Source organism: Herpailurus yagouaroundi, unplaced genomic scaffold, assembly GCF_014898765.1.
Source record: "Herpailurus yagouaroundi ecotype Mexico unplaced genomic scaffold, PumYag 67569, whole genome shotgun sequence".
Lineage (NCBI taxonomy): Eukaryota > Metazoa > Chordata > Mammalia > Carnivora > Felidae > Herpailurus > Herpailurus yagouaroundi.
This window is the reverse complement of record NW_024420375.1, coordinates 1499170-1512108: the sequence shown is the minus strand read 5'-3', so window position 1 is coordinate 1512108 and position 12939 is coordinate 1499170. Positions and strand designations below refer to the sequence as shown.

General features: G+C 39.7%; 1 long non-coding RNA gene across 1 annotated transcript in view; it reads right to left on the bottom strand.

Moving 5' to 3' along the window:
• LOC121025271 (uncharacterized) overlaps positions 1 to 2880 on the bottom strand; it is a 15425-nt gene extending 12545 nt beyond the window's left edge. The window contains exon 1 of the long non-coding RNA XR_005787998.1: positions 2739 to 2880. This is a non-coding gene — a long non-coding RNA (uncharacterized LOC121025271). The remainder of the gene's footprint in view (positions 1 to 2738) is intronic.
• Positions 2881 to 12939: the final 10059 nt, after the last annotated feature.

Genomic DNA, 12939 nt, shown 5'->3' with positions numbered 1-12939 from the left:
GCTTGGTCATTTTGGATAGTCCCTGGCGTGGTGAGGACCTGCAGGGCACTTCCCCTGTGCTGTGGTGTATATCTGGAGTTGGTGGGCGGAGCCGCAGTCAGACCTGATGTCTGCCCCCAGCCCACCGCTGTGTCCACAGTCAGACTGGTGTGTGCCTTCTCTTCCCCTCTCCTAGGGGCGGGATTCACTGTGGGGTGGGGTGGCCTGTCTGGGCTACTTGCACACTGCCAGGCTTGTGATGCTGGGGATCTGGTGTCTTAGCTGGGGTGGGTAGGCAAGGTGCACAGGGGCAGGAGGGGCCTGCTTAGCTTGCTTCTCCTTAGGTGATCCACTTCAGGAGGGGCCCTGTGGCAGCGGGAGGGAGTCAGATCCGCTGCCGGAGGTTTGGCTCCGCAGAAGCGCAGAGTTGGGTGTTTGCGCGGAGCGAGCAAGTTCCCTGGCAGGAACTGGTTTTCTTTGGGATTTTGGCTGGGGGTTGGGGGGGGAGATGGCGCTGGCGAGCGCCTTTGTTCCCCACCAAACTGAGCTCTGTCGTCCGGGGGCTCAGCAGCTCTCCTTCCCTTTGTCCTCCAGCCTTCCCGCTTTCTGAGCAGAGCTGTTAACTTATGACCTCCCAGCCGGTAAGTCGCGCTTGCTGTCAGAACACAGTCCGTCAGGCCCCTCCACTTTTTGGAAGCCAGACTCGGGGGCTCTGCTTGGCCGGCGAGCCGCCCCTCCGCCCCGGCTCCCTCTTGCCAGTCCGTGGAGCGCGCATCGCCTCGCCGCCCTTCCTACCTTCTTCCGTGGGCCTCTCGTCTGCGCTTGGCTCCGGCGACTCCGTTCTGCTAATCCTCTGGTGGTTTTCTGGGTTATTTAGGCTGGTGTAGGTGGAATCTAAGTGATCAGCAGGACGCGTGGTGAGCCCAGCGTCCTCCTACGCCACCATCTTCCCTCCTCCTCCTGTTTTTTTATTTTTGAAAGAGAGACAGAGTGTGAGTAGGGGAGGAGCAGAGAGAGGAAGACACAGAATCCAAATCAGACTTCAAGCTCTGAGCTGTCAGCACAGAGCCTGATGTGGGGCTCTAACTTACAAACTGCAAGATCATGACCTGAGCCAAAGTTGGACACTTAACCAACTGAGCCACCCAGACACCCCAATGATCTCTTCTTCATAAAGCAATTACTCACAGGAACAGAAAGCACAGAAAGATTTTCTAACACATAGAAGAAGACAGAGACCTAGACAAAATGCCAGAGGAATTCATCCTAAAAGAAAGAACAAGACAAAGTCATGGCCAGAGAACTAATTAAAACGGATATAAATAATATGCTTGATGCAGAATTTAAAGCAACAATTATAAGGATACTCTCTGGGCTTGAGAAAAGCATGGAAGACATTAGGGAAAACCTTACTGCAGAAATAAAAGAGCTGAAAAACAATCAGGCAGAAATGAAAAATGCAATATCTGAGATTTGAAACCTACTGGATGTAATGATCACAAGGATGGAAGAAGCAGAGGAACAAATAAATGATATAGAAGATAGAATTATGGAAAATGATTAAGTTGAACAAAAGAGACAAAGAAGAATGATGGATCTTGACAGTAGGCTTAGGGAACTCAGTGACTACATCAAATGTAATAACATTTGTATCATAGGAATACCAGAAGAAGAGATAAAAGGGGGAAGAATGTTTACTTGAAGAAATAATAGTTGAAAAGTTCCTTAATCTGGGTAAGGAAATAGACATCCAAATCCAGGAGGCACAGAGAACTCCCATCAAAATCAACAAAAATAGGTCAACACCAAGACATATTGCAGTTAAATTTGCAAAATGTAGTGATAAAGAAAAAAAGCCCTAAAAACAGCAAGACAAAGGAGGTCCCTAATTTACCAGGGAAGACCCATAATGCTAGCAGCACATCTGACCACGGAAACTTGGCAAGACAGAAGAGAGTGGGATGATATATTCAACGTGCTAAATAGGAGAAATCTGTAGCCAAGAATACTCTATCCAGCAAGGCTATCATTCAGAATAGGAAGAAAGATAAAGAATTTCCCAGGCAAACAAAAACTAAAGGAGTTCAGGACCACTAAACCAGCCCTGAAAGAAATATTAAAAGGGACTCTTTGAGTTAGAAGGAGACCAAAAGCAACAAAGGCTAGAAAGGAATAGAGAAAATTTCCAGAAACAATGACAAAACAAGGAATAAAATGGCACTAAATGCATATATATCAATAATTATTCTCAGTGTAAATGGACTAAATGCTTCAATCAAAAGACATAAGGTGCGGGGGCCTGGGTGGCTCAGTCGGCTGTTTGACTCTTGATTTTGGCTAAAGTCATTATCTCACGGTTTGTGGGATCAAGGTCTGCACTGGGCTCTGTGTTGACAGCATGAAGCCTGCTTCGTGTTCTCTCTCTCTCCTCTCTCTCTGCCCCTCCCCCCATTCTCTCTCTCTCTCTCTCTCTCTCTGTCTGGAAGTAAATAAATAAACAAAAGATAGGGTGTCAAAAGGAATTAAAAAGCAAGATCCATCTATATGTTACCTACAAGAGGCTCATTTTAGACCTAAAGACCCCTGTAGATTGAAAGTGAGGCAATGGAGAAACATTTATCATGCAAATGGATGTCAAGAGAAAGCTGGAATAAACTGTAACAAGAGAAGAATAAGGGCAGTATATCATAATAAAGGGGATTATCCAGCAAGAAGATAAAAAAAAATTGTAAATATTTATGCCCCCAGCACTGAAGCACCCAAATCTATAAAACCATTAATAACAAATATGAAGGAACTCATTGATAATAATACAATAATAGCAGGGGACTTTAACACCCACCCTTACATTAATGGGCAGATAAATAAGTGGAAAACCAACAAGGAAACAATGGCTTTAAATGACACACTGGAACAGATGGACTTAACAGATATATTCAGAACATTTCATCTTAAAGCATCAGAATGAATACAAATTCTGCACATGGGACATTCTTCAGAATAGATCACATACTAGATCACAGATCAGACCTCAACAAGCACAAAAAGATTGAGATCGTAACATGCATCTTTTCTGACCACAATTCTATGAAACTTGAAGACAACCAGAAGAAAATATTTGGCAAGACCACAAATCCATGGAAGTTAAAGAACATTCTCCTGAAGAATAAATAGAATTTTCCAATAAATCTCATTAAAAAAAAAGAATAAATGGATCAAACAGGAAATTAAATAAGAAACAAAAAAAAAAAACATGGAAACAAATGAAAATGAAAACATTACAGTCCAAAACCTTTGGAATATAGCAAAAACAGTTCCAAGAGGGAAGTATATAGCAATACAGGCCTACCTCAAGATGCAAGAAAAACCTCAAATAAACAACCTAACCTTATACCTAAAAGAGCTAGAAAAAGGACAACAAAGCCTAAATCAAACAGAAGAAGGGAAATAATAAAGTTTAGAGTAGAAATAAATGATTTAGGAACTAAAAAACAGTAGAACAGATCAGAGAAACCAGGAACTGGTTCTTTGGAAAATTAATAAAATTGATAGCCACTTATCAAGAAAAAAAGAGAAACCAAATAAATAAAATCACAAATGAGAGAGGAGAAATAACAACCAACACCACAAAAATATAAACTATTATAAGAGAATATTATGAAAAATTATATGTCAACAAATCGGACAAACTGTAAGAAATGGATAAATTCCTAGAAACATATAAATTACCAAAACTGAAACATGAAAAAACAGAAAACTTGTACAGACCTATAACTTGCAAAGAAATTGAATCAGTAATAAGAAATCTCCCAATAAAAAAAGTTCAGGGCCAGATGGCTTCACAGGGGAATTATACCAAACATTTAAAGAAGAGTTAATACCTATTCTTCTCAAACTATTAAAAAATAGAAATGGAAAGAAATTTTCCACACTCATTCTATGAGGCCAGCATTATCCTGTTTCCAAGACTAGACAAAGACTCCATGAAAAAAGAGAACTACAGGCCAATATCCCTGATGAACATGGATGCAAAAATTCTTAACAAAATACTAGCAAATTGAATCTAACAGTACATTAAAAGAATCATTCACCATAATCACATGGGATTTATTCCTGGGCTGCAAGTGTTCAATATTCACAAGTCAGGCAATGTGATACACTACATTAACAAAAGAAAGGATAAAACTGTATGATCATCTCAATCTATGTAGAAAAAGCATTTGACAAAGTGAAACATCCACTCATGATAAAAACCCTCAACACAGTAAGTCTAGAGGGAACATACCTGAACATAATAAAGGTCATATACAAAAAAACTTACAGCTAGGGGATTCAGGGGTCGATGGCAGCATAGGAGGACAATGGGCTCACTGCATCCTGCTGATCGCTTAGATTCCACCCACATCTGCCTAATTTACCCAGAAAACTGCCAGAAGACTAGCAGAATGGACTCTCCAGAGCCAAGAGTAGACGAGAGGCCCATGGAAGAGGGTAGGAAGGGTGGAGAGGTGGTGTGCGCTACACAGACTGGTGGGAGGGAGCCAGGGAGGTGGGGAGGCAGCCAGCCCACCCGGCAAGGCAGAGCCCCCGAGTTTGGCTTGCAAAAGCAGAGGGGCCGGGTGGAGTGTGTTCTGACAGCTAGCGGGACTTAACATCTGGAATGTTATAAGTCAACAGCTCTGCTCGGAGAGCAGAAGGGCTAAAGGACAACGGGAAGGAGAATTGTTGAGCCACAGAAGACAGAGATCAGCTTGGCGTGAAACAAAGGCACTGGGAAGCGCCATCTCCCTCGCCCACCCCCCAGCCAAAATCCCAAAGGGAACCAGTTCCTGTCAGGAACTTGCTTGCACCGTGCAAACACCCAATGCTGTGCTTCTGCAGATCCATCCCTCAGACGGGTCTGCCTCCCTCCCAGTGCCACAGAGCCCCTCCCAAAGCAGACCAGCAAAGGCAAAGGGAGCTGAGCCTGCCCCTCCCACCCCTGTGCACCTTGCGGATCTACCCCGGCTAATACGCCAGATCCCATCGAAGCAGCACCACAAGACTGGCAGTGTGCAAGTAGCCCAGACAGAGGCCACACCTCTCCACAGTGAGTCCTGCCCTTGGGAAAGGGGAAGATAAGGTACACACCAGTCTGACTGTGGCCCCAGTGGTGGGCTGGGGGCAGATATCAGGTCTGACTGTGGCCCCAGCCACCAACACAAGTTACTCCACACAGCACACAGGAAGTGCCCTGCAGTTCCTTGCCACTCCAGGGACTATCCAAAATGGCAATATGGAAGTATTCTTCTCAAAAGAAACTCCAGGAAGTAGCGACAGCTAATGAACTGATCAAAAACGATTTAAGCAATATAGCAGAAAATGAATTTAAAATAATAGTCATAAAAGCTGGGCTTGAAAAAAGTACAGAGGACAGCAGAGAATCTATTACTACAGAGATCAAGGGACTAGGAAACAGTCAGGAGGAGCTAAAAAATGCTATAAATGAGCTGCAAAATAAAATGGAGGCGACCACAGCTGGGAATGAAGAGGCAGAGGAGAGAATAGGTGAATTAGAAGATAAAATTATGGAAAAAGAAGAAGCTGAGAAAAAGAGAGATAAAAAAATCCAGGAGTATGAGGGGAAAATTAGAGAACTGACACAATTAAACGAAATAATATACACATAATTGGGATTCCAGAGGAGGAAGAGAGAGAGAAAGGTGCTGAAGGTGTACTTGAAGAAATCATAGCTGAGAACTTCCCGGATCTGGGGAAGGAAAAAGGCATTGAAATCCAAGAGGCACAGAGAACTCCCTTCAGACGTAACTTGAATCCATCTTCTGCATGACATATCATAGTTTAACTGGCAAAATACAAGGATAAAGAGAAAATTCTGAAAGTAGCTAGAGATAAACGTGCTCTAACATATAAAGGGAGACCTATAAGACTCGTGACAGATCTCTCTACTGAAACTTGGCAGGCCAGAAAGGAATGGCAGGAGATCTTCAATGTACTGAACAGAAAAAAAATATGCAGCCGAGAATCCTTTATCCAGCAAGTCTGTCATTTAGAATAGAAGGAGAGATAAAGGTCTTCCCAAACAAACACAAACTGAAGGACTTGATCACCATGAAATCAGCCCTACAAGAGATCCTAAGGGGGATGCTGTGAGACAAAGTACCAGAGACATTGCTACAAGCATGAAACTTACGGACATCACAATGACTCTAAACCCATATCTTTCTATAACACTGAATGTAAATGGACTAAATGCTTGAACCAAAAGACATAGGGTATCAGACTGGATAAAAAAACAAGACCCATCTATTTGCTGTCTACAAGAGACTCATTTTAGACCTGAGGACACCTTCAGATTGAGAGTGAGGGAATGGAGAACTATTTATCATGCTACTGGAAGTCAAAAGAAATCTGGAGTAGCCATACTTATATCAGACAAACTAGACTTTAAATTAAAGGCTGAAACAAGAGATGAAGAAGGGCATTATATAATTACAGGGTCCATCCATCAGGAAGAGCTAACAACTATAAATGTCTATGTGCCAAATACGGAAGCACCCAAATATATAAAATGATTCATCACAGACATAAGCAACCTTATTGATAAGAATGTGGTAACTGCAGGGGACTTTAATACTCCACTTACAACATTGGATAGATCATCTAGACACAGGATCAATAAAGAAACAAGGGCCCTGAATGATACACTGGGTCAGATGGACTTGACAGATCTATTTAGAACTCTGCATCCCAAAGCAACAGAATATACTTTCTTCTCGAGTGCACCTGTAACCTTCTCCAAGATTGATCACATACTGGGTCACAAAACAGCCCTTCATAAGTATACAATATTTGAGATCATACCATGCATACTTTCAGACCACAATGATATGAAGCTTGAAATCAACCACAGGAAAAAGTCTGGAAAACCTCCAAAAGCATGGAGGTTAAAGATCACCCTACGGAAGAATGAATGGGTAAACCAGGCAATTAGAAAAGAAATTAAAAAATATATGGAAACAAACGAAAATGAAAATACAATAATCCAAACGCTTTGGGACGCAGCGAAGGCAGTCCTGAGAGGAAAATACATTGCAATCCAGGCCTATCTCAAGAAACAAGAAAAATCCCAAATACAAAATCTAACAGCACACCTAAAGGAAATAGAAGCAGAACAGCAAAGACACCCCAAACCCAGCAGAAGAAGAGAAATAATAAAGATCGGAGCAGAAATAAACAGTATAGAATCTAAAAAAAACTGTAGAGCAGATCAATGAAACCAAGTGTTGTTTTTTTTAAAAAATAAACAAAATTGATAAACCTCTAGCCAGGCTTCTCAAAAAGAAAAGGGAGAGGACCCAAATAGATAAAATCATGAATGAAAATGGAATTATTACAACCAATCCCTCATAGATACAAGCAATTATCAGGGAATACTATGAAAAATTATATGCCAACAAACTGGACAACCTGGAAGAAATGGACAGATTCCTAAACACCCACACACTTCCAAAACTCAAATAGGAAGAAATAGAAAGCTTGAACAGACCCATAACCAGCGAAGAAATTGAATTGGTTATCAAAAATCTCCCAACAAATAAGAGTCCAGGACCAGATGGTTTCCCAGGGGAGTTCTACCAGACGTTTAAAGCAGAGATAATACCTATCCTTCTCAAGCTATTCCAAGAAATAGAAAGGGAAGGAAAACTTCCAGACTCATTCTATGAAGCCAGTATTCCTTTGATTCCTAAACCAGACAGAGACCCAGTAAAAAAAAAGAGAACTACAGGCCAAAATCCGTGATGAATATGGATGCAAAACTTCTCAATAAGATACTAGCAAATCGAATTCAACAGCATATAAAAAGAATTATTCACCACGATCAAGTGGGATTCATTCCTGGGCTGCAGGGCTGGTTCACCATTCGCAAATCAATCAATGTGATACATCACATTAACAAAAGAAAAGAACCATATGATCCTGTCAATCGATGCAGAAAAAGCATTTGACAAAATCCAGCACCCTTTCTTAATAAAAACCCTTAAGAAAGTCGGTATAGAAGGAACATACTTAAAGATCATAAAAACCATTTATGAAAAGCTCACAGTTAATATCATCCTCAACGGGGAAAAACTGAGAGCTTTCTTCCTGAGATCAGGAACACGACAGGGATGTCCACTCTTACGGCTGTTGTTTAACATAGTGTTGGAAGTGCTAGCATCAACAATCAGACAACAAAAGGAAATCAAAGGCATCAAAATTGGCAAAGATGAAGTCAAGCTTTCACTTTTTGCAGATGACATGATATTATACATGGAAAATCCGATAGACTCCACCAAAAGTCTGCTAGAACTGATATATGAATTCAGGAAAGTCGCAGGATACAAAATCAATGTACAGAAATCAGTTGCATTCTTATACACTAATAATGAAGCAACAGAAAGACAAATAAAGAAATTGATCCCATTCACAATTACACCAAGAAGCCTAAAATAGGAATAAACCTAACCAAAGATGTAAAAGATCTGTATGCTGAAAAGTATAGAAAGCTGATGAAGGAAATTGAAGAAGATATAAAGAAATGGAAAAACATTGCATGCTTATGGATTGGAAGAATAAATATTGTTAAAATGTCAATACTACCCAAAGCTATCTACACATTCAATGCAATCCCAATCAAAATTGCACCAACATTCTTCTCAAAACTAGAACAAGCAATCCTAAACTTTGTATGGAACCACAAAAGGCCCTGAATAGCCAAAGTAATTTTGAAGAAGACCAAAGCAGGAGGCATCACAATCCCAGACTTTAGCCTCTATACAAAGCTGTAATCATCAAGACAGCATGGGATTGGCACAAAAACAGACACATAGACCAGTGGAATAGAATAGAAACACCAGAACCAGACCCACAAAAGTATGGCCAACTAATCTTTGACAAAGCAGGAAAGAATATCCAATGGAAAAAAGACAGTCTCTTTAACAAATGGTGCTGGGAGAACTGGACAACAACATGCAGAAGGAAGAAACTAGATCACTTTCTTACACCATTCACAAAAACAAACTCAAAATGGATCAAGGACCTGAATGTGAGACAGGAAACCATCAAAACCCTAGAGGAGAAAGCAGGGAAATACCTCTCTGGCCTCAGCCACAGCAATTTCTTACTTGACCCTTCCCCAAAGGCAAGGGAATTAAAAGCAAAAATGAACTATTGGGGTCTCATGAAGATAAAAAGCTTCTGCACAGCAAAGGAAACAATCAACAAAACTAAAAGACAACCAATGGAATGGGAAAAGATATTTGCAAGTGACATATCGGACAAAGGGCTAGTATCCAAAATCTATAAAGAGCTCACCAAAGTCCACACCCCAAAAAATGAATAATCCAGTGAATTAATGGGCAGAAAACATGAATAGACACTTCTCTAAAGAAGACATCCAAATGGCCAACAGGTACATGAAAAGATGCTCAACGTCGCTCCTCATCAGGGAAATACAAATCAAAACCACACTCAGATATCACCTCCCGCCAGTCAGAGTGGCCAAAATGAATGAAACAGGAGACTATAGATGCTGGGGAGGATGTGGAGAAACGGGAAACCTCTTGCACTGTTGGTGGGAATGCAAAGTTGTGCAGCCGCTCTGGAAAACAGTGTGGAGGTTCCTCAAAAATTTAAAAATAGACTTACCCTATGATCCAGCAGTAGCACTGCTAGGAATTTACCCAAGGGGTACAGGAGTACTGATGCATAGGGGCACTTTTACCCCAATGTTTATAGCAGCACTCTCAACAATAGCTAAATTATGGAAAGTGCCTAAATGTCCATCAACTGATGAATGGATAAAGAAATTGTGGTTTATATACACAATGGAGTACTACATGGCAATGAGAAAGAACAAAATATGGCCCTTCGTAGCAACGTGGATGGAACTGGAGAGTGTTATGCTAAATGAAATAAGTCATACAGAGAAGGACAGATTCCATATCTTTTCACTCCTATGTGGATCCTGAGAAACTTAACAGAAGACCATGGGGGAGGAGAAGGAAAAAAAAATGGTTAGAGAGGGAGGGAGCCAAAACATAAGAGACTCATAAAAACTGAGAACAAACTGAGGGTTTATGGGGTGTGGGTGATGGGTATTGAGAAGGGCACCTGTTGGGATGAGCACTGGGTGTTGTATGGAAACCAATTTGACAATGAATTTCATAATAAAAAAAGCCTACAGCTGATATCATCCTCAATGGGGATGGTCAAGAGTAAGACATGGATGCCCACTCTCATTACTGTCATTTAACATAGTACTGGAAATCCTAGCCTCAGCGATTAGACAACAAAAAGAAATAAAAGGCATCCAAATAAACAAGGAAGAAGTCAAACTTCTGCTATTTGCAGATAATATGATACCTTATGTAGAAAACCGGAAAGACTCCACCAAAAATTGCTAGAACTGATACATGGATACAGTAAAGTCTCAGGATACAAAATCAACATACAGAAATCTGTTACATTTCTATACATTAATAATGAAGCAGCAGAAAGAGAAATCAAGTTCAGAATGGCTAAAATTAACAACACACGGAACAACAGGTGTTGGTGAGGATGTGGAGAAAGGGAAACCCTCTTACGCTGTTGGTGGGAATGCAATTTGGACCAGCCAGTCTGGAAAACATCATGGAGTTTGCTCAGAAAGTTAAAAATAGAACTACCCTACAATCCATTTACAATTACACTAAAAAGCATAAGATAAGGAATAAAACTAACCAAAGAGATAAAAGATCTGTATTCAGAAAAGTATAAAACATTGATGGAAGAAATTGAAGATGACACAAAGAAATGGAAAGACATTTCTTGCTCATGGATTGGAAGAACAAATATGGTCAAAATGTCTATACTCCCCAAAGCAATATAATGCCATCCCCATCAAAATACCTCCATCATTTTTCACAGAGTTAGAACAAACAGTCCTAAAATTTGTATGGAACCACAGAAGACTCCAAATAACTAAAGCAATCTAGAAAAAGAAGAGGAAAACTGGAGGCATCACAAGTCTGGACTTCAAGTTATATTACAAAGCTGTAGTGATCAGGACATGATGGTACTGGTACAAAACAGACACTTAGATCAATGGAACAGAATAGAAAACCCAGAAATGAACCTACAACTATATGGTCAACTAATCTTCGACAAAGCAGGAAAGAATATCCAATGGGAAAAAGATAAGTCTCTTCAACAAATGGGAAAACAGGACAGCAACATGCAAAAGAGTGAACCTGGGCCACTTTCTTACACCATACAGAAAATAAATTCAAGATGGACTAAAGACCTAGTCGAGGGACCTAAAATCATAAAAATCCTAGAGGAGAACACAGGCAATAACCTCTTTAACATCTGCTATAGCAACTTCTTACTATATATGTCTCCTGAAGCAAGGGAAACAAAAAGAAAAGTAAATGATAGGGACTTCCTCAAGATAAAAAACTTTTGCACAGTAAAGGAAATAATCAACAAAATTAAAAGTCAACCTTTGGATTAGAAGATATTTGGAAGTGACATATTTGATAAAAGGTTAGTATCCAAAATATATGAAGAACTTAAAAAACTCAACACCCAAAAAACAAATAATCCAATTAACAAGTGGGCAGAAGACAGAAGACATGAATAGACATTTTTGCAAAGGAGACATACAGATGGCTAACAGACACATGAAAAGATGTTCAACATCACTCATCATCAAGGGAATATACTTGAAAATTACAATTATATATCACCTCAGACAAGTCACAATGGCTCAAATTAACAACACAGGAAACAAAGGTGTTGATGAGGATGTGGAGAAAGGGAACCCTTCTTAAACTATTGGTGGGAATGCAATCTGGTCCAGCCACTCTGGAAAATGGCATGGGGGGTTCCTCAGAAAGTTAAAAATAGAACTACGCTACATTTCAGCAATTGCACTACTAGGTATTTTCCCAAAGGATACAAAAATACTGATTTAAAGTGATACATGCACCCTGATGTTTATAGCAGCATTAGCAACAGTAGCCAAATTATGAAAATTAAATAGCCAAATGCCCATCATCTGATGAATGGATAAAGAAGATGTGGTATATTTATACAATGGGATATTGTTCCACCATAAAAAAAAGAATGAATTCTTGCCATTTACAATGATGTGGATGGAATTAGAGTATTGTGCTAAGTAAAATAAGTGAAAGAAACATACCATATGATTTCACTCATATGTGGGACTTAAGAAACAAATGAGCAAAGGGGAAAAAAAGAGGGAGTGAGCTGCAAATCAAGAAACAGACTATTAACTATAGAGAACAAACTGATGATAACCAGAGGGGAGGTGGGCAGGGGGATGGGTGAAATAAGTGATGAGGTTTAAGGAGTGCGCTTATTGTGATAAACACTGGGTATTGTATGGAAATGCTGAATCATTATATTGTACACCTGAAATTGCACTGAATGAATTAACTGTAATTCAAATAAAAACTTTAAAACAAATAAAATTAATTAGTATAACATAAGGTGAAATATTTAGTGTTGAAATGAAAAAGAACCCACTAACTTAGAATTCTGTAGTCTGTGAAATTATTCTTCAAAAGTTAAGGACAAATACTTTCTCAGCAAGCACAAATTGAAGGGAATTTTTGCCAGTACACTTGCCTTGTAAGAAATGTTAAAAGAGGTTCTTCAGAGAGAAGAAAAATGATACAGGTCAGAAACTTGGATATATATAAAGAAAAGAGGAATGTTGGAGAAGGAACAGGTGAAGGTAAAATAAAACTTTTATTTTTCTTATTCTTTATTGATCTAACAAATACGAGTTTTTAAATAATAATAGCAACAATGTATTTGGTTTTTTATGCTTATATATATCTTATATATATAAATATATGGTTATGCATACCTACATACATACAAATAAAATGAGCAACATCAATGATGTAA